Raw genomic sequence first — 18,301 nt, forward strand, 5'->3', positions numbered from 1 at the left:
CTTCTTCACTCACGATAGTCCGGAAAGGAACATCGGGTTTGTGAGTTTTGGCAGTAAAGAAAGCATTTAGGCTATTACTTCGACAGTGTTTTATATCTTTAGCGAGAGAAACTAAATTTAAATCCTTGCAGAATTTGCTGAATTTTGTTTTAACTCTGGCAGCACTTTTTTTCACCTGTACCAAGTTCTTATTGATTGCCGCATTTCTTTACCTTTCCTGCCCTCCTCCTTCTTCTTTTTTTCAGTGAAACGTTGCCATATAAAGGCGCTGCCTGGTTTCAATAAAATTAGTTGTGAGTTAGCGCTCTGTGTCTCGTCCTTGTCTTTTCGTGGTTTGCATGCTCTGGCGCTATTTTCTTCAATTCAAATCCGGGTAATAAGCGGAGATATTTTTGAATGTTAACAGAGGATAGGTGTCCTCGTCCAGATTGGTAGGGTCTATGTCGGGGGCCCGGTTTGTGAGTGCTCGGACGAACGAGTTGGCGACCTCATTCCCTGGTAGGCCCTGGTGGCTTGGAGTCCAAATGAGAAAGCGGGTATTGGGGTCCTGATCCCGAGCTACTCTTCGAAGTATTCGCTTCGCTGTTGGCTTTATCCAGCCCAGTTCATAATTCTGGCAAGGCCCTCACGATTCGGATATAATGAATTTAGATTGAGCATGGGAGACGGCTCGGGCGATTGCTACCTCCTCCGGGTAGGTTGTGCTAAACGCCTTAATAGTGAGGCCGTTCACCTGGTCTTCCCTCTTGATTGACTGCGGCTGTGTACCACCCTCCCCTGGAATGATGTGGGCCCACAACGTCTACATAGAAAACTCTTCCTTTGGAGCCATAACGGCGGTGCAGGGCATTCGCCCACGCCTGACGCCGTCCATTGTGGTTCCCTCTGTTCATTTTGGTAGGAAGGGGTCGAACATTAAGTGTGCAATGTGTTATGGAGCAGTCCGAGTTTGTAGTCGTCGCAAGTGTGCGGCCTGCGCAATGGTGAGGGATAGGGCTGGGTGTGGTACTCCCTTCGTTGTTGCCGGTAATACGAGAGAACTTCACGGAAGGAAATCAGGCAATCCTCGGCCCGTACAAGGGGCTCGACTCCTGCCTGGAATGTCAGACCTCGGCCTAAGGACTGAGCCCCCTCGTTTCCAAGGAGGCCTGCATGTGCTGGCGTCCAGATGAGGGTTGCAGGGCGCCAGAGCTGCAAGAAACGTAGTTAACGAGCAGCAGTGTGGGATATGTAGCCACTGGCATATTTGAGAATGGCAGATTCAGTGCGCTTTCAGTGCACGTTAAAAATCCCCAGGTGGTCGGGTATCTCCACGGTATACTCTCTACAGCATCTCTTTCTTCCATTCTTCTTTCACTACCTCCTTTATCCCTTCCTTTACGGCGCGGTTCGGGTGTCGGTCGATATGTGAGACCGATGCTGTGCCGTTTCCTTTCCCCAAACACAAAATTTCATTTTGATAATGACGCGCTGGCTCAGTGGTTAAGGCGCTCATCTACTGAGCCGGAGTACACGGGTTCGAAACCGGGTACACCGGCTCAGTAGACGAGCGGTTTAACTGCACCGTTATAAGAATAATATTTGGTTTCTGGGGAAAGGAAATGGCGCAGTATCTTTCTGATATATCGTTGAACACCTGAACCGCGCCGGAAGGGAAGGAGTAAAGGATGGTGTGAAAGAAGAAAGGATGAAAGAGGTGCTGTAGTGGAGGGCTCCCGAATAATTTTGACCGTCCTGGGGATCTTTAACGTGCACTGACACCGCACAGCACACGTTTTGCCTCCATGAAAACGCAGCCGCCGCGGTCGTGTTTGAACCCGGAGACTCCGGACCAGTAGCCGAGCGCTCTAAGCAATGAGCCACCACGGCGTGTCCGCGCCCTTATTTATCCAAGCGTCGTTTTTGTTATCCAAGCTGTCATCCAAGCGTCGTTTTTCTGAGATTAGCACAAAAAGCCGGCATGGCAGTAACCGGAATATATTTCGATGGAGGCGAAATGCAAAGGTACACAGAAAGCGCGCAACGTGTACACATTTCTTATTGTGTAATTTGTGTATATTACCTCCACTCTCCTTTCCATCAATCTCCTCACCTCTTGCATTTTATTTTTCTATTCTGCCTGCTATCCTTTGACCCGCCTGGTGGCTTAGTGGCTTAGTGGTTAGCGGTGAATTAGTGGCTATTGAACCGGAGTTCCCGGGTTCGAACCCGACCGCGGCGGCTGCGTTTTTATGGGGACAAAACGATAAGGCACCCCTCTGCTGTGCGATGTCAGTGCACGTTAAAAATCCCCAGGTGGTCGAAATTATTCCTGAGCCCTCCGTCACGACACCACATTCTTCCTTCTTTCACTCCCTCCTTTGTCCCTTCCCTTAAGTCGCGGTTCACGTGTCCAACGATATATCAGAAAAATACTGCGCCATTTCCTTTCACCAAAACCCAAATAATAACAAAAAACTGTCCTTTATATCCGCCTCCCCAGCTCAGGTGCTTCAGTATCAATTTCAGATACCGGGGCTAGCAAAAATCTTATCCTTCCTTTTTGTTATTATTTTAATAAACCACTAATATAATTACCCTAAAGCGTCCTGTGCTGTGCGATGTCAGTGCACGTTAAAGATGCCCAGGTGGTCAAAATTATTCAGGTGGTCTTCCACTCGGGCACCTCTTTGTTTCAAAAGCGTGGCTTTTTAGGCTTGGTGCATTATCAAAGGGAAAGAACATAGCGCGGAGTAGGACAGAACACAAGGAGAGCCTAACAACACGAGCGCTACATACCACTCCTGTTCGTTTCTCATTGTGTCCTGTCGTACTCTGCGCTGTATTCTCTTACTATGACCTCCTTCTTCCTTTCTTCTTTCAGTCCCTCCTTTATCCCTTCCCTTATGGCTTGGTTCAGGTATAAGCCGAGATGTCAGACAGATATTGCGTAATTTCCTTTCCCCTATAGCAATTTTTTCATAACAGCAATGCATTCTGTTCGTCTAACTGCCTCGACGCGGTAGGCCGGAGGGTAGGATCCCTCCACTATAGCACATCTTTCTGTCGGCCTTCTTTCACTCGGACCTTCCTCCCTTAGCTTGCTGCGCTGTTGAGATGCCAACATAGATGTGAGGGAATTACTGCGCCTTTTCGTTTCCTCAAAGACCAATTTTCTCGAGATGTGGATCAGGTACCATTAACAAAAGCGCAAGAAGTTACGTGGCGCCGACTGCAAACACGCTCCTTTCTGAACCCGGCTGTGCTTGCCTTCATGTACACTGGCCAGTACGAGCCAAACTGCCATAAGTGTGGTGCAAGGGCCACATACGACAACATTCCGCGGAACTGAACAAATGATCAGCCTCCGGCGGAGTTGATACAGCTTCTTTCTCCCGAGCGATGGGAGGCCGTGCTGGTCAGATCGAACCCCAAGATTTAAGTACGGGCAACCGAGTGGGCCTATGAGGTCGCTGCCAGCCATGGGCTAACGGCCATTTAGTATGTGTCTCCTGCAACCTGCTCTAGACGCAATAAATGTTTTACAATCCACTCCAATCAAACAGCGGCCGAGAAGTTAGTTACTGCGCCACGGTTGAGGTATCGGCCGAGAAGCAAAACAGTTCCTGCGCCATTTCACTCGCTGCGGTAGCTCAGTGGTTAAGGTGCTCACCTAATGAGCCTGGGTTCCCCGGCTCGATCTCGGGCGCGGCGGCCATGTTTCGATGGAGATGAAACGCAAAGGCGCTCGTAATTTAAAGCGAAAGCTTTACTGGCCGCCAACTTGCGATTTCGACGTGGCGGTGCTCCTAGGAGGCACATGACGTCCCAGCGCGCGCCTCGCCGCATATATTTCTCTCTCTTTCGCTCCCTAGACACTACTGCCCATGCGCCACTAGTAGCACCGAGCTACAGGTTTTCTTCCACTGCACAGCGCCGCGCCTTTCCTAAAAATGCAACATTAAATTTCAGTTTTCTCTTTCTTCTTTCCCTTCCTCCTTTATCTCTTCTTTTACGGCGTGGTTCGGGTGCCCAGTGAGATATGTAAGACGGTTACTGTGCCATGTTTTTTCCTCAAAATCCCAACAAAACAAGTTAGCCACGGCGTTCATATAGTTCATTGGCGTAAACAACCTTGCAAAGGCCATTCATTTTCACGGAAGGAAAGGCGCACAACTGGCTCCGTTGGTCAGGTGTGAAATAAAATGAAAATAATTGGTTTTGGGGAAAGGAAATGGCGCAGTATCTGTCTCATATATCTTTGGACACCTGAACCGCGCCGTAAGAGAAGAGATAAAGGAGGGAGTGAAAGAAAGGAAGAATAGGTGCCGTAGTCGAGGGCTCCGGAATAATTTCGACCACCCGGGGATATTTAGCGTGCACTGACATCGCACAGCACACGGGCGCCTTAGCGTTTTTCCTCCATAAAAACGCAGCCGCCGCAGTCGGGTTCATACTCGCTTTCATGTAAGTGCCTTGGTGTCAAACTAATAATAATAAAAATTGATTTTTGGGGCAAAGAAATGGCGATTATCTGTCTCACATATCACTGGACACCTGGAGCGCACCGTAAGAGAAGGGATAAAGGAGGGAGTGAAAGAAGAAAGGAAGAAAGAGGCGCCGTAGTGATAGGGCTCCGAATATCGGCCTCCTGGGGATTTTTAACGGGCACTGACATCGCGGAACACACCGGCGCCTTAGCGTTTTGCCTCCATATAAACCCAGCCGCCGCGGTCGGCTTCGAACCCGGGAACGCCGGAGCTCCGGAACTCCGGGACGAGAACTCTTGAACCGTCGTGGCGGAGTGATAGCGTCTCCGCCTCAAATTCCAAAGGCCCTGGTGTCCAACCGCAAAATCATGCTTTGATAGTGTTCCCCACACTGGATAGGTAACGCGCCCTCCCAGCCACCCTGGGAGGTGGCATGCAGTTAATGGTTGATCACGAGAGATTGATCACCAAATGAACGCTGCAGCCTAGTTATTGCTACAGTGCCGCATGTCAGCCACAACGCTATCAGCGCTAATGCATTCAGGCCAAATCTCTCTCTCACCACCGCCACATGTATCAAAGCACGAATGAGGCGTCCGCTTATCCAGGGAGCCAGTTATGCGCCCTTCTTTCCTCAAAGCCATCGCAGTCTAGAACATTGTCAACGCCAACGCCAATGAACGCAGGGAACACTGACACCTTCCGCTTTCTATATCCTGGATTAGCTGAGCTAATCCACATTAATTGTTTTTCATATATTTTTCCATAGACATATGTCTCAACGCTGTGCGCTGAAAAGAAATCACATAAAGTCAATCTGGGCTTTTTTTTGTTAGAAAGAGTAGTTTATGTGCAAGTAATTAATGCATGCATGGTTGTAGAATGTGTAAAAAGTCAATTTCTAACTCTACAAAAAGCGAATAGTTTAGAACGATCCGGAGTTCCCGGGTTCGAACCCGACCGCGGCGGCTGCGTTTTTATGGAGGAAAAACGCTAAGGCGCCCGTGTGCTGTGCGATGTCAGTGCACGTTAAAGATCCCCAGGTGGTCGAAATTATTCCGGAGTCCTCAACTACGGCACCTCTCTCTTCCTTTCTTCTTTCACTCCCTCCTTTACCCTTCCCTTACGGCGCGGTTCAGGTGTCCAACGATATATGAGACAGATACTGCGCCATTTCCTTTCCCCCCAAAACCAATTATTATTATTAGAACGATCTAAACTGACGCGGTAGCAACGCACATATTACTTGGCTCGCATAGATGGACGGATGGAAAGAGCATTTATTAGACGAACAAAAATCTTCCAGGGCGTTCTCCTACTGGTCTAGGAGTCCACGGGCTTGTGCTTCACATAAAGCCCGATCCACTATTCATTTCTGGCCGGCGGGTTGAGTGGTCCGTGAAGCAGCCTTCAGCGAAGATTGAGTGGGATTCGGGATTGGGGCATATAGCAGGTGAAATGGAGCTTTTGTTTCCAATCTCCTTGTACGGATCGGTCCCTTACGGGCTGATCCAAACATACCTCCTATTCTTCCGTAATAAATGTTTTCACCACCACCACCACCTTGATCATGCCGAAATTGCCACAATATTTTCTCGGTTCTCAAGTAAGACCTAAGAGATGATGTGGTTTATGACTGTAGTGGATACGTTTTCAATAATCCTTGAGCGCGTGGTCTCTGTCTGCATTTATTGGGGTTTATATGCATGTGATAATGAGTCTCACACATGTTTTGGCCACTGTACGTGAAAAAGATAATTTTGATGTCGCAGAGATAAAAACAAGGTAGGAATTGGCTGCTCAAATGATCACTCCTTTTTTAGCTAAGCAGCACTGCTATAGGCGCATCTTCAAATTCCTGCTATACGTAGGGTACGTACATACATCGTCCAGACTGTCCTATGTAGTGAGCTCCACAGGACAAATTGATCTGGTTCGCGACGCCTTTGGTGCGCTCATCAAAATTTTCTTCATGGCGTATATTGGAGCCGTTGTGATCAAGTGGGTTCTTTTTGTCGAGCCTGCTATGCACGGATGGGCTGATGCGGGCCAATTCCATAGAGGCGGATAAAAACACCTCTACCTGACACCGCTTAGCAACATTCTCCAGACCATGTGAGAGGCGGTGAATATAAACAATGATTGTGATTTTCTTCGTCTTATCTCTGCTATTCTGCTGGACAGTGTGCGCCTGCGTTCATTTAACATTAATCAGTTCTCCGTTTATACGTGCTAACAATTGTTGCGGGTATTTTGCCTCCCTTAATCTGGTGACATGGGCTTCCAAGATGTTGTTCACCATGTGGGTCCAAGACACATTTTTTACGCACTCCCAGCTCCACATGTTTAGTGTTGAATATGAAGCTATTCGTGAATACAGACTGTTGTTGCCTGTTAGCTAAATATTCTTCTTTCCTATTTGCAGCAATATGATCAAGTAGCAAGTCGTAGCTGCAACTTATCGGCGAAGCGTTTGCGCATGTGGTTGGTCAGAAGCTTTCGAGAAGTCAATAAAAATGGCGTCAGTGCACAAGGCATATTGAATGGTTAGATGGAGGGCCGTTACTAATTCAAATATTTGCGTTTAAACCGAGCGCCTGTACCTGGAACCATGCTCGCTCACTCTCAAGAAGGACATTTACGTTCAGGTGTTCCGTGACGTGGGTTGATATATGTTCCAGTAGTTTGCGGCGCAATGATGTTAGATAAAAGGAAGCAGGTTGGATTAGTGACTAGAAAAATAGACCCCTCTCTTCCTCAGTTCGGAATTCATTTTCACGGCTTCCTTTTGGGTAGGCTGCCTTTAAGCATAGAAAATAAAATCAAACCTTCTTCATCATTAAAACGTTCGCCCTTTGTCATTTCACACGCCAACAAGAACGCACACGTCCTGGCGGCTGTTCAAAAAAAATTTGGAGGACGCTTAGGTTTCGCCTTTAAGAGTGGAACGCGACAGCGTGTTGCAGCAAAGCCATCGCCCGTTTGGCGCGACGCCTTTCCCGTTAGACTAATCGCTCTTTTACGTAGGTGAAACGGACGCGTGGAGCGGCAAGCCACGTAGATGCGCTGCCAGGCGCCTTGCCGAAACGCCCGGGACTCAAGTTGCAGTCGGAGTTCGTCGGCACATCTTTGTCAACAAAACCCGATGCAACAAATGCCAGCATAGCTTCCGCTCCGAACGAACGGGCCGCAAGCCGCAAGCTTCGTGGTGAACGTGCTTTGAATGTGCGCTGCGTTCGCCACTCACCGCGTGATTCCTGCGTGCCGGCACGGCCTCACCGCGTCCGAAAAAGACGAGCGAGAGGCGCTGCCGTCAGGCGCTATCTGTTGAGGCAGTGGGGTACATTGCAAGGAGGAGGAAGAGGATTGCGAGGAGGAGGATTTTTCGCTCATGGTCAAAGCCGCTGTCGCTGACATCGGCTCTTCTGCGACACGAGCTCCTTAACGCTGTCGTGTGAAAACAAAGATGAGCTCACTGTGTCCTGTTGAATTTATTCTGCCTTTTCCATAAAACCACTCTTACCGTCGCGTAGCTAAAAACTGCGTCGAAAATGTGGGCTAATTGTTGGGAAAGCATTACAGCTCAATACAGCTAAAGGGGAAAATGCAAGTGAGGAGCAATTTACCTCAACCGCAGCCAAAGAGTTTTGGCGACACCCCGTATATGCCGGCCCGCCGCTGTGGCTCAGTGGTTAAGGCACACGTCTACGCAGAGTACCCGGGTTCAAACCCGACTGCCTCACACAGCACCATGAGCACCCACATCACATCACACAATGGCGCCTGTGTGTTGTGGGATGTCAGTGCAGGTTAAAGATATCCACGTGGTCGAAACTTCCACTACGGCACCTAAAGGTCGCAATTATCCCGGGGCTCTCCACTGCGGCACCTCGTTCTCTATTTCTTCTTTCACTCACACCTTCCTTCCTTCTCTTACGGTGCGGTTCGGGTGTCCATCGAGACATGTGAGACAATTACTGCGATTTCCTTTACACAAAAGTCAATTTTCATTTTTCTTCTTTTTCTGTTCCCGAGCCCTTCACTACTTAATGAACTAATAACGCGCACAACCTGGACACATTTCTTATTGTGTACATAGTTTGTACATATTACTTCTCCCCCTATCCTCTATTCCTGTCCCCTCACCTCTTTCATTTCATTTCTCCATTCTGCCTGCTGTCCTTAATTTTCGCTGCCCCAGCTCAGGTGCTTCAGTATCGATGGCAGATGCCGGGGCTAGCAAAAATCTTTTCCTTCCTTTTTACTATTATTTTTTTTAATAAAACCACTACCACCACCACCACCTCCACTACTTCACCTCTTTCTTCCTTTCTTCTTTCACTCCCTCCCTTATCTCTCCTTTTCCGGCGCGCGGTTCAGGTTATAAACGATATATGAGACAGATTCTGCGCCATTTCTTTTCTACAAGCTATGGGAGGCGAGACGCAGGTCCACCAAGTGGTGGAAGAGGCAAAAACTCAACAGGAGGCTAAAGAACAAAATTGCCGATATAACCAAGCAAACGGAGCAGCACGCGACGCACGTGGCCAGGCAGGGGTTGCAGCAATTCAGCAACTCGCTGAACGGCACCCTCAGCACGGCCAGAACGTAGCACATCCTCAAGGCCCTCATGGACCCGAACAAGCACAAAACCGAAGGCAGCAAGTCGATACAGAGGCTGGTGCACCGATACGAAGGCACGGACGAACAACTACTCGAAGAGGTCCGGATCAAGTGCTACGGCAAAGATCAGGTCGACAGCTACCGAGAAGAATACCGTGGCGAGGATAACCCTGCCATGGACCGACCAATCACAAGAGAGGAGGTCGTCGAGGCGATAAGATCGGCCACGAAGAACACGGCGGCGGGGGCGGACAAGACCCGGAACTCGCTAATAAGGAACCTCAGTGACGAGGCGATAGATCAGCTTACGACCTACCTCAACAAGCTCTGGCAAGAGGGAAGAGTTCCGGCGGAGTGGAAACACGCCATCGTCGTGATGATTCTGAAGCCGGGCAAGAAGCTCCTGATCGAGAACCTCAGGCCGATATCTCTAACGTCGTGCCTGGGCAAGCTGTGCGAGAAAGTGATCACGAAGAGAATCCGGTCGCACCTGGAGAACGAACAATGGCACCAGGACAGCATGTACGGGTTCAGAGCCAACCTTTTCACGCAAGACGTGCTGCTCCAACTCAAGCAGGAAGTGCTCGAGACGATGCTGAATGCGGGCGCAAACGTCATCATGGCCCTCGACATAAAGGGGGCTTTCGACACCGTAAGCCACGCGGCTATCTGAAAAGACATCAACAACACCAACAGCGGGAGAAGAACGCACGATTACGTCAGAGCCTTCCTGAGCGACAGAAAGGCGACCGTGGGGCTGGGCGAGCTGAGAAGCGACGTCTTCCCCACGCCGTGCAAAGGCACACCCCAAAGATCCGTCATATCGCCCTCCCTCTTCAACGTGGCAATGATTGGACTCGCAAGACGGCTGAAGGAGATCCAGGGCATCCAACACGCGATGTACGCCGACGACATCACTATATGGGTCACCCAAGGATCACTCGGGGAGAAGCAAGAAAAACTACAGGAAGCGGCAACTTGCGTAGAAAATTACACCAAAGAGAGGGGCCCTGAGATGCTCGACAGAGAAGTCAGAACTCCTAAGGGTCGGCAAGCATCCCACCCAAGCGGCACTGGAGGTCGTTCTCGAGGGACAGAACATCCCGGAAAAGAACATGATAAGGATCCTGGACAAGTGGTTGCAAGGAAACCGGAAATGCAGCCACACCATCAGCCTGCTGAGCAAGGCGGCAGAGCAGGTGGGCCGTATGATCAACAGAGTTTCCCAAAAGAGATACGGAATGAAGGAAGAAGACACTCTCAAGCTAGTCAACAGCCTAATTGTCGGCCGAGTCACGTACTCCCTGCCGTACCACGCGACGACCAAGGCGGAAAGAGAGCAAGCTGACACCATTCTCAGGAAGGCGTACAAGACTGCTCTGCACTTACTCAAGAACACGTCGAACGAAACGTTGCTCCAGCTAGGCATCAGCAACACCTTCAGCGAGCTGGCCGAAGCTCTGCTGGGAACGCAAACCACGAGACTCAGAGGCACCCCTACGGGACGAGCGGTTTTAAGAATATTGGGTCGGGACACGAGCGGACTAGTAGAGAGATACGCGGACTTACCAGACCACTTTAGGAAAAACATTAACGTGGGACCATAGCAGAAAAACGTGGACCCCAATCTTCACGAAAACAGACGAAAGGCGAGGGCCGAGTACGTAGAAAGAACGCTAGCCCAGTTAGACAACACCGTATACACGGACGCTGCTGTATATCCGTGCGAGAGAGAACGCGTAGTCGCGACGGTAGTGGTAAACAAGGAAGGAAACATGATCACGTGTGCCACGGCAAAGGTCGCCGGCACAGCGGAGGCCGAAGTGATTGCCGTTGCGCTGGCGGCAGCAGAAGGCTACAGAACGGGCCGATCTCTCAACATACTGACGGACTCAAAGGAGACGTGCAGGAACTACACGAGGGGCAGGATCGGCAGAACAGCCCTAAGAATTCTCAGTGGGGTAACCTCCGCCGAGGAGAAACCCAGGCATAACCTAATCTGGATCCCGGGCCACGCGAGCATAGGGGGAACGAAAGGGCAGACAGCCTAGCTCGAGGTAGCGCATTCCGAGCAGGGCAGTCAAATGCTCCGGAGCTCCGCCTACAGGCTTGTGAGGGGGGATACGCCGAGACCTTGAACTTGCATAAGGGAGCTAAAATTAGATATCCACCACCACACAAAGCCCTAACAAAGGATGAAGCGACCGGCTGGCGCAAGTTACAGACCAACTCCTTTCCTAACCTACACATACTTAATAAGATGTTCCCGGCGCAATACACAGCCACCTGCCCTCGGTGCGATGCCACACCTACACTTTACCATATCACATGGGAGTGCGAACGCAACAAAGCATTCAGCCAACACGAACACCCGAGTGCGGAGCAATGGGAGAGTCGGCTCACCAGCGGCGAGCTCACGACCCAAAGGGCCTTAGTGCAGCACGCGAATGATGCAGCACGACTCAGTGGAGCCTTGTAATAGAACCCCACCCTTGATGACGAGAAGCCTCAAGTTGCCAGCGCCAGAGAAGACGACGGAGACTTCATAACCGCGAAAAGCTTGAAAGATCCAATAAAGTTTTCACTCGCTCACTCTCTAAACACCAGCTATTATTACTATTATTCATTCACTCCCATCTTCCTCTCTTACCTAACAGCGCGCTCCTGGTATCTCCGAAATGTGAGAATATTACTGCGCCATTTCCTTTCCTCAAAAAACGAACCGGAGACCTCGACCGATATCGGAAAGCACACGGGCGCCTAAGCGTTTTTCCTCCATAAAAACGCAGCCGCCGCGGTCGGGTTCGAACCCGGGATCTACTGATCCGGAGTTCCCGGCTTCGAAACCGACCACTGCGGCTGCGTTTTTATGGAGGAAAAACGCTAAAGCGCCCGAGTGCTGCGCGACGTAAGTGCACGTTAAAGATCCCCAGGTGGTAGAAATTATTCCGGAGCCCTCCACTACGGCGCCTCTTTTTGCCTTTCTTCTTTCACTCCCTCCTTTATCCCTTCCCTTACGGCGCGGTTGAGGTGTCCAAGGATATGAGACAGATACTGTGCCATTTCCTTCCCCAAAAACCAATTATTATGATCGAACCTCCACTAAGGCATCTCTTTCCTCCTTTCTTCTTTCACTCCCATCCTTTATCCCTTCGCATACGGCAAGGTTCGGGTGTCCACCGAGATATGTGAGACAGTTACTGCGTAATTTCCTTTCCCGGAAAAGCAGGTTTCAGTTCTTTTACTACAGTGTATAATAATAATAATAATAATAATAATAATAATAATAATAATAATAATAATAATAATAATAATAATAATAATAATAATTGGTTTTTGGAGAAAGAAAATGGCGCAGTGGTGTGTCATATATAGGCGGACACCTGAACCGCACCGTAAAGGAAGGGATAAGGAGGGAGTCATAGAAGAAAGGAAGAAATAGGCGCCGTAGTGGAGGGCTCCGGAATAATTTCGACCACCTGGGGATCTTTAACGTGCACTGACATCGCACAGCAGACGGGCGCCTTAGCGTTTTGCCTCCATAAAAACGCAGCCGCCGCGGCCGGGTTTGAACCCAGGAATTCCGGATCAGTAGCCGACCGCGCTAACCACTGAGCCACCGCGGCGGGTATCCAGTATATGCCGGAACAAAATCTCAGTTTTATCTACGCAGCATATATAACATGGTAAACACTGAAAATGCTAAAATCTGCTGTTGGGGACACAGCAGACGAAAGCTTTGGTCTGTTTCGACGATGTGGTGCTTCAACATGCGCTGGAGTCCCATATAGAACAAAAAATAATGTAGATTAGCTTAGCTAACCATGGATACACAAAGCGAAAGATGTCGGCGTTCACTGTGTTCTTTGGCGTTGGCGTGGACATTGTTCTAAACGGTGATGGCTTTGAGGTAAGGAAAGGCGCATAAGTGGCTTCGAGGATATGCGGACGCCTCATTCGTGTATTGGTACATGTGGCGGTGGTGAGAGAGCGAGATGTGGCCAGAATGCATTAGCGCTGCATTCCGCCTCCCAGGGTGGTAGGGAGGGCGCGCTGCCTATCCAGTGTGCGGAACGCAATCAAAGTAGGCTTTTTCAGTTCACCAAGCTACTTATATGGAAGCGACATTCAGGTCTCCACTGAGCCACCGAGCCAGTTTGCGCCTTTGCTTCCAGGAAAATCAACGTCCCTTGCAAAGTTGTCAACCCCAAAGAACTCTATGAACGCCATCGGCTCACTTGTTTTGTTTGGTTTTTGAGGAAAGGAAATGGAACAGTAACCGTCTCACATATCTCGGTAGACACCAGAATCGCGCTTTAAAGGAAGGAATAAAGGAGGAAGGAAAAAAAGAAAAAGAGCAGGGGAACAACTGTGGCTGAGTGCAACTAGTGGCGCATGCGCAGTAGTCACTAGGGAGCTAGAGAGAAAGAGTCGGCGGCGGCCACCTGCGGCGTGCGTGACGTCATTCTTGTTACTACGTGCTCCGGCTCGCTCGAAGCGCGGTGTTGACTTGCGTAGTGAAGATTTTCACTTATAGTAATAATAATTGGTTTTTGGGGAAAAAATGGCGCAGTATCTGCCTCATATATCGTGGTACACCTGAACCGCGACATAAGGGAAGAGATAAAAGAGGAAGTAAAAGGAGAAAGGAAGAAAGTGTTGCCGTAGTGGAGGGCAGCGGAATATTTTCGACCACCTGGGGATCTTTAACGTGCACTGACATCGCACTGCACACGGGCGCCTTAGCGTTTGGCCTCTTTTCACTTTTCGCTTCAAAAGCAATTCTCAGTGGTTAGCGAGCTCGGCTACAGACGCGGAGTTCTTGGGATCGAACCGGACCGCGGCGGCGGTGTTTCGATGGAGGCGAAACGCTAAGGCGCCCGTGTGCTGTGTGATGTCAGGGCACGTTAAAGATCTCCGGATGGTCGAGATTAATCCGGAGCCCTCCACAATGGCACCTCTCTCTTCCTTTCTTCTTTCACTCCCTCCTGTATTCCTTTTCTTACGGCCCGGTTCAGGTATCTAACGATATGCGAGACAGATACTGCGCCATTTCCTTTCTCCAAAAACAGTTTAATATTACTAGTATTCAACCAATTTTTTGTACATTTACTCCTCCTCTATCATTTTCTTTACTGCACGGTTCGAGTGTCCACCGATATACGTGAGATAGTTACATTGTCATTTGCTTTCCTCAAACCCAATTTTCATTTTTTCCTTAACGCTTATGAAAATACGGCCGCCTCAGCCTGGGTGCGATCCTGCTAGCTCATGCGCAATAATAATAATAATAATAATTGGTTTTTGGGGAAAGGAAATGGCGCAGTATCTGTCTCATATATCTTTGGACACCTGAACCGCGCCGTAAGGGAAGGGATAAAGGAGGGAGTGAAAGAAGAAAGGAAGAATACGTGCCGTAGTGGAGGGCTCCGGAATAATTTCGACCACCTGGGGATCTTTAACGTGCACTGACATCGCACAGCACTCGGGCGCCTTAGCGTTTTTCCTCCATAAAAACGCAGCCGCCGCGGTCGGGTTCGAACCCGGGAACTCCGGATCAGTAGTCGAGCGCCCTAACCACTAAGCCACCGCGGCGGGGTAGCTCATGCGCAGCAAACGTGCTCGATGGCCAACTGAACCACCACAGCGGTGGTGGTGGTAGTGGTTTTATTAAAAATAATAGTAAAAAGGAAGGAAAAGATTTTTGCTAGCCCCTGCATCTGCCACCGATACTGAAGCACCTGAGCTGGGGCAGCGGAAATAAAGGACAGCAGGCAGAATGGAAAAATGAAAAAGTTGAGAGGACAGGAGGAGAGGATAGGGCGAGAAGTATTATAAACAAACTATTTACACAATAAGAGGACATGTGACAGCCGAGATGCGAGACTGATACTGCGCCATTTCGCAAGACAGCAGATCATAAAGCAATGGGCCAGAGCATATGAATGCATCCCCTTTGCGTATTCGACCCCTGCGTTTCCTTCCGTAATATTTATATGAAGTGACTTTATATTAGATCTATTCCCCAAACCTGAATTACACATTTCTGCGTACCGTTGTATTGCGTTCAGTAGCTGGCTTTCAGCACAAGGATTTTCAGCTTGGTGTCAGAAAAGCCACAACAAGCGCTTGTCTCACTGACGCAAGATATTGGGACGCCTAGCATGGCGTACGTTCACCAGTGCATTTGCCATTATACTTACCTGTGTCGGGTCACCGGCGATCATGAAGGCCGGCGCCCTGTGCTGAGGCCTACCTCTGCACTTCGGTTGGCTGAAGCGCGCCACTACCCCTAACTGGGGCAGATGGGACATGTAACTTTTGGTAGTGGGGCTTGGCGTCCGCGCCAGCCCCTGCCATGACAAAATCAAATGAAGACTTAAAAGCTTACAAGTTAATTTCCATGTTGTTAGTCATTGCTAGTCGTATAGCAACAAATTATATAATTAAAACACCCCGATATGTGGTCCACAAGTGATTCCGACGACTGCTACCGGCCGTCTCAAATAATGGCAAAAAAACGCGCTTGTCGCGAGTTGCAATACTCCAATCCTTCGAAGTAAGCGTTGGTCGATAAATGTTAGTTTTGGTCTACACAATCGCGGAAATCGCTTACACGAATCCTGCGGACTCGTTAGGCATACTCGCCGTGGATGGGGACTGGCGACGACTGAAATTTAAGATTTTGGCAAAAAGTTCATCGCTGACGAATGTTCAGATGTGAACATATCAAACGCAGCCAACTGTTTTAAAGCGAGACTTTATTGGCCGCGAACTTGCGATGTCGCCGTGGAGGTGCCCGAGGAAGCACATTTCGTTACAAAGCGCGCCTCGCCGCGGATTTTTCTCTCTCTCAATCCCTAGCCCCTTCTGCGTATGCGCCACTAGCAGCACCTAGCCGCAGGTGTTCCGCCGCTGCGCAGCGCCGCGCCTTTCCTCAAGTTCCAACTTTAAATTTTCAGTTTTCTCTTTCTTCGATGCCTTCCTCCTTTATCCCTTCTTTTACGGCGCGGTACGGGTGTCCATCGACATACGTGAAACGGTTACTGTGCATTTACTTTCCTCAAAACGAAACAAAACTAGTGAGTCGGCACCGTTCATAGAACTCATTTTCTTTTAGAACTTCGCAAAAGCCGTTCATTTTCAAGAAAAGAACTGCGTACAACCGGATCTTTGGGCCAGTGGAGACCGCAATCTCGCTTTCATGTACGTGGCATTGGTGTCAAACTGGTGGCAGTGGTTGCGGTTTTTATTAAATTAATACTAAAAAAGATGGAAAAGATTTTTGCTAGCCCCGACATCTGCCATCGATAATGAAGCACGTGAGCTGGGGCAGTGGAAATAAAGGATAGCAGGCAGAATGGAGAAATTAAATGAAAGAGGTGAGGGGACAAGAAGAGAGGATGGGGGGAAGTAATATATAAGAACTATTTACACAATAAGAAATGTGTCCAGGTTGTGCGCGTGATTAGTTCATTTTGGAGGAATTAAAACACACGCGCACAGCACTGTTGGCTACAACTGGAGTGGGACGTCCAGTTTTTGATCGTTCAAGTAAGAACTCGACGAGCGTTCGGTCACTGCGTGTAACTACCTGACGGAGAACAGACGGGACGTCAAGCTCGTGTGTTCGAGGAATGCACAGAGGCTCACCAAGGTTCCCTGACGAGTGCGCGCATTGCCCGGCGGCCACAATAGTGTTTGAGGGAGTTAGGTAGTATGCCCATCGCCCTATAGACCGCAAGCATATCGCGACGAGCATCGGATAACGCGGCGCAGTGAAAGAGCAGGTGTTTTAGTGTTTCCACTGCACCACACCCGTCACACACATTACTCGTCGCGACTCCGTGACGCTCCAGTCGTTCCCCGGGCCACACGCAGCCAATGCGCGCGCGGAGGATTATTACTCATTGCGACCGTGTAAGTGCGCGACAGCCGGTGATACTGTCGATGCGCTCACCTCCTGCAATGCGTAGGTCGGGATGCTGCTTTCGGAGATGGTCGTGGATGCCCGCAAGCACGTCCTCTAGAGCAAGGGGCAGATCGCTGGCGGGTAGTTGATGTGCAGCGGTTGCGAGGTCGTCAGCTTCTTCGTTGCCGGCGATCCCGCCTTGACCGGGCACCCACTGTGCACGCCCGGCACAACCTCTCTGCACGAGGCGCTCGATGCGCGATCGAATTTCCTGCACTAGTCGGGTACCGCGGCCGTTAGATTGCAGGCGGCTGAGGGCGGCGCGGGAGTCGCACAGCAGAGCACTCCTGGGCTGCGGAGGGCCGAGTGTGAGCAGCAGGTCCAGCCTAAGCCGGATCCCCATCAACTCCGCCATGGTGGAAGAGCCTAGGAAGGATTGTGTTGCTGACTGTGCAGTCGCAGGGCGGGAATGGTAGCCGCCGCTGCAAGGGAGCAGCTTTCGCGGGCCACTGAGCCGTCGGTGTACACGAGGAGATGGTCCTGGAGCTCCTCGTGTATGACGACTATGGCCAGCTGCTCCACAGCAAAGAGGGGTGTGCTCCACTTTCCCGCAATGCCAACGGTCTCTCGATGTACCTCCGAGGCAGCAGGCCAGGGCGCGCAGGAGCCGTAGGGTTGTGGGCCTTGTGTCAATTGCTCATACTCGAGCAGCGCCGCGCCCATTAGTGTGCGCGGGTGCGAGCGCATGGGATGCTGCAGCGAGCCGCCGTCCGGTGCAATCTCGCTTTCATGTACGTGGCGTTGGTGTCCAACTGCAAAAGCTTGTTTTCATTGAATTCCGCACACTGGATAGGCAGTGCGCCCTCCCTGCCAGCCTGGGAGGCGGCAAGCAGTTAATGGTTGATCACGAGAGATTGATCACCAATCGAACGCTGCAGCCTAGCTAATGCTGCAGTACCGCATGTCAGCCACAACGCTGTCAGCGCTAATGCATTCAGGCCACATTTCTCTCACCACCGCCACATGTATCAATGCACGCATGAGGCATCCGGATATCCAGGGCGCCATTTATGCGCCCTCCATTTTTTCACAGCCATCGCCATCTAGAATAGTGTCAACGCCGACACCATTGAACACCGTGAACACCCACATATTTCGCTTGGTATATCCTGGATTAGCTGAGCCAATGCGCTATAATTTTCTGTAGCGCGAGCTACACTAGGCTACCAGTCGAGCATTTCACGATACAGGCGAGACGCCAGTTGTCCGCATGCACCTTTTCAATGGTACATGCCGG

The 18,301-nt window shown here is 50.2% G+C and overlaps 1 non-coding gene across 1 annotated transcript; it reads left to right on the plus strand.

Annotated features, from left to right (window-relative positions):
* Positions 1–15,287: 15,287 nt before the first annotated feature.
* LOC144102874 (U1 spliceosomal RNA) lies at positions 15,288–15,448 on the plus strand. The gene has a single exon (XR_013308253.1). It is a non-coding gene; the product is annotated as a U1 spliceosomal RNA (small nuclear RNA).
* The last annotated feature ends 2,853 nt before the right edge of the window (positions 15,449–18,301 follow it).

The sequence above is a fragment of the Amblyomma americanum genome, chromosome 8 (assembly GCF_052857255.1).
Source record: "Amblyomma americanum isolate KBUSLIRL-KWMA chromosome 8, ASM5285725v1, whole genome shotgun sequence".
Lineage (NCBI taxonomy): Eukaryota > Metazoa > Arthropoda > Arachnida > Ixodida > Ixodidae > Amblyomma > Amblyomma americanum.